General features: G+C 28.9%; 1 long non-coding RNA gene across 1 annotated transcript in view; it reads left to right on the forward strand.

The window, feature by feature from the left end:
- LOC111086059 overlaps positions 1-4,263 on the forward strand; it is a 7,800-nt gene extending 3,537 nt beyond the window's left edge. Inside the window, exon 2 of the long non-coding RNA XR_002610823.1 lies at positions 3,880-4,263. This is a non-coding gene — a long non-coding RNA (uncharacterized LOC111086059). The remainder of the gene's footprint in view (positions 1-3,879) is intronic.
- The last annotated feature ends 422 nt before the right edge of the window (positions 4,264-4,685 follow it).

Here is a 4,685-nt window from a genome sequence, read left to right on the forward strand (position 1 = left end):
ACTATGAAGACGAGGTAATAAAATAAAAATCAAGTCAAGAACAACAACAAAATTTTATAAATGAAAACTTCTTGCCGAGCATTGGCTATTATATTAATTCCCTGTCAATGTTCCCATCTTCATTAAAAGGCGTAAGATGACAAAAACAAAATCTTGAAGAATCTATCTATATACTAATAAAACTCTGAGATTGTTTTTTTGCTTATTTTCTCAGTCAAAAAATCATTCACACTACCGTTTGAACTCTTTACAAAACTTCTTACTTCACTTTTTTGTGGTCTTTCTTTTTACTCCCGATCAACAATCAAATATCTTTTCTTGAATTATGAATAACACGAGTGGATTGAAATATTGAATTAAATTATCTCAAAATAAACCTTCATTTCGGTGCAATATTGAAATTAGCTTGAATTCTTCATAACCTCTGAATAGTGGTTGACCCAACGGGTCACAGTGGTCTAATTATAACCTAAATTTTAGGTACTCTTTTGGAATATGCAACTTATTAAATTATTACTATTTGTTGAAGAAAAATGTGAATAGATATAAATTATTTAGCAAGAAATTATGTGTTTACCCTTGTCTTTATTACCACCATTGCATTTTATAGTAACTCTTCTATGAATCCACTGTGATGAGTCAGTATTTTAATATCCTGTTAATTTTTAGATGTAACTTGACAGTTCTAAATAAAGTGTATTAACATAAACCTAGAATGAGTGCAAATAAAGCAATAACCAGTGTATTCTTTGTTCAATATTTAATACACTGTATATAGTTTCACCTTCACCTGTGGACCATAAACTAGGTCTTTGTTGGAAGTTTATAGAAATGCTTTTAGTTAAATTTGTATGAGACTTTAAAAATACAAATATCATATTGCTAAACAGCTTTAGTGGGTGAGTTATGTATTGAGCTTACCTTTTGCTAATGTACTTAGATAGCATTGTTAAATACAGAGAGAGAATAATAAACCTAAACTGTTAATATGAAGTGTTATCTTGTAAACTCTACTGTAACAGGTAATCTACACAAAAGTTGGCATATTAAATGATAATCAATAGTTTCTAGCATACAAGTGGAAGATTAGAATAGTTACATTTAACCTGTAGAACATTAACAAATTTTTAAACATATGACATACATTTAAGTGTAGAAAAAAAAAGACTTTTATTTGTACTAAATAACTGCATGTACAGAACTTTTGGCAAGTATGGTTATTAATGTCTAATGAAATTGCTTATGAGTTGATGAAGTTAAATGTATGTATGATAAATCTTACTGATGTTAACCATAAGAATTTATTATCCTTATATGTTACTGAAAACTCTGTATGTGTAATTAGTTTGTATTAATGTAAGTAACATGCCTTGTAAATTCATTCTGTTTAGTGAAAAAAAAAAAAAGAGATAGAACGAAATTTAGGCCTAGATCTTATACAGAAGATCGTTATATAAATTAGTAATATAATAAACAGTTTTAAATACCTATTGTAACATAACTTATTTTTAAGTCTGATAAGTAAATGTCTAAAATCTTGTGTACTGCTTAAAGCCTCCTACACAGATATTCTAAATTTATATATTTAGTATTTTTACTGAAATAAAAAAATTATCCAGACTTTCTAAATATGAAGAATTTTCAATCTATCGCTAATAAATATATGTAGAAACTAGTTAGTAGAATCAGAGTTTTTATCATACTAGGTTTTTAATTTTGGTTTAACTCTTCAATGTACAAGAAATATATTTTATGAATAATCACTGACACATTTTGATATGTGATATCTTGTGATTAGCAAAAGATATTGAAATACAGATGTTGACACTAAAATGCTACTGTTTTGTCAAGTGTCTTTTTGACAGCCAACTTATGATTTGTATTTACACAGGTATTTTGTATTCTCTAACATCATTCCTCATTTCTACACTCTTATTCCTATTTTATAGTTGCTTCTATTTGTTAATGTTTGTTTATTTTGGATATTGTTCTTTATTATGGATAAATCTACAGTAGTATATGTGGGCATGTGCAGTGATAATAACATGAACAATGAGCACTTGTAAAGCACTATTTTTAACACTATTCATGTTTTTAATTGTTAATTTTTTTCACTTAAATTTGAAATGGTTGTAATACATAACTAAGTTAGTAATGTTATTTTATTAATTTATATTGTAATTCCTGTGTAAAGTTCCTGTAAGGTTGGTGTTTGTGTGGGTGTACTGCAAGTACACATTGTAATGGCATTTGAGATCTTAATGGGGAGGGGCAAATTCTTATAGGCTACTTGGCTCCAAGAAATTCTTGAATATTTACCAAGTGAAAATGCAATAATATTCAGCATGACATTGCATTTTCCTGCAGCTTTACGGTACACACGGTAAGAGTGTAAAACTGGTACTTAACTGTCACATTCTTCTAATCTTTTTAGAGGGAGTCGGTTGTCCCTCCCACAATCACTATTCCATCCTCATATATATATATTTGTATGTGTGTGTGTAAGAATATATATGCTGTTATTTCAAGATCACTATTTTTAAATATTTCAAAATTTTAATTACAATTATAACTATCACATTGCATGTTTTAAAAATTTGACTATTATGAAAAAGAAGTTTACTTGATTATAATTGTTAGATATATTTTTAAATAACATTGTAGATGTACAAAAGTTTTTGCAGTATACACAGAATCACTAGACTTTGTAATAAACATAAAATATAAATAGTGTCTGGCTAATAAATGCACTGTTACACATCATAAAAATGATGAAAAAACAATGTTCAAATTTCAAATAGCACCATAATGGAAATTTGGTTGTTGATATACAAGTTTGGCTGTTTAAAAAATAACATTTTCCTAGCTTACCATAGCATATGTAATATGCCATCTTTTATTTGTGATGTTATAAATATTGATTCTTTTTGTTTATTTTGTTATTAGTTTTCATCATTAAAAGTTAGAAAATGTATGTAATATTTAAGATAAAACTATAAGTTAACAATATAACTTGGAACCACTTTTACTCTAAAAATAAGTTACCTAAAAGCATACATTTTTACTCTTGGTTACAGCCAGAGGTTATCGATTTTGGAAACAGATGTATCTCACATTTTTAAACCTACCTATTTTGAGAATACTAAGGTTATTTCAGCATCTATGAACTACATGTAGAGCCATCTTGTAGGTGGTTAACTAGTTTCAGTGAAATGTGAAATTCAGTTAAGCATTATTTTTAAATGCATCGATATATACAATAGATTCATATATATATTTTGTTTGTTATTTATTATAAGTATGTTCAGGAGTGACTTTATTTCTGTGATTTTTGCTTGAGAATAAAAAGTTCCTGTGCTACAAATAATAAACCATATTGTTTTAGTGATACTGAAAAACAGAAAGACCCTAGCTCCTAGAAATTCCAGTCTGCATTAAGGTATTAGATAAGTGTACTGTTAGATTATCTTTTAAATGTACTTTCTATTTTTGTGTCTGACAGTGAGCTCACCGATATAACATAGACCAAATGTTCTATGATTTGTGAATATCTAAGACTAATGTAGTTAAGCTCTGTCTTTTAACCAGGATGCACTAACTTGCTATATTTAATATTTTTTGATTAACAGGAATATTTTGTTATGACCACAGTGTTTCTGTGTAGATTAAGACTAGCAATAAAATTCCATTTTGGTAAACTAGACTGCATGAAGTTTTGTAGCTTTCTTGGTAAAAATTCCCGGTAGAACCTGATAGACTACTAAAACATCCTGCAGTGGCTGAATTTTCCACTGTCTGTGTGGATGAATATCACTAGACATGTCTGGTGTCTGGTCTTTCATCAATTCAGTGTCTACTTATTTCCTTTTTTGACTGTAGGCCAACCCATCTACTGAGGTTGCTCCACACCTACGGCATAATCCAGTCTGGGAAATGGCCACCAAGGAAAGCAAGCTAATAAATTGGATGAAATCACACATTTCTTCCATGAGTACAGGTAGTCATATTTGTCAAACTACACTGTACCTGTAGACATTTTGAAGGTCGTCATTTTTACATTTCCTCTAATACTTCACTAACAAAGCTGGTATGAGGTACACAAGATTTTAGTTTCAGTAAAAGGAACTTGTGTTTCTTCCTGTGCTTGTAAACATTGATTGTTATGAACTTGAGCTCTAGTACTATCTATTTCAACTTTTGTAATTCAAATATGAAGCTGCTTAATAGCATATTTGTATTATTGATTAAATAATTTTCTTATAAGTTCAGACCAGTTCTTAAGCTGGAATTCCCATTCATTTCAAAAGATTAAATTTGGTTTTATCACGAATATCCTTACAATTATATTCACTTACATTATAATATTTTTGCCATTTAAAAAGTAGACTTCAGTTAATTACCTTGTCTTTGGAGGAATAGATTTATCATTGTACGTTTGAGGTGATGCTGAATGATTTTGTTAAGTTAAAATACTAGATAAACTTTTCATGTGATAAAATTATACCAGAAAAATTACATATAACATGTAATTTAGAGACAACAAAGGGACCTGTTAACTCATCTTGGCCATCCCATCCACTAAACTAAACTTTAAAATAAAGTACTCAAAGCTAGCCATTATTGTTCAAATACTTATCAAGCCTTCCCTTATACCATGAAGGTAACCTATGCCAAAGGAAAAATAA

Source organism: Limulus polyphemus, unplaced genomic scaffold (assembly GCF_000517525.1).
Source record: "Limulus polyphemus unplaced genomic scaffold, Limulus_polyphemus-2.1.2 Scaffold815, whole genome shotgun sequence".
In the NCBI taxonomy this organism is placed as follows: domain Eukaryota; kingdom Metazoa; phylum Arthropoda; class Merostomata; order Xiphosura; family Limulidae; genus Limulus; species Limulus polyphemus.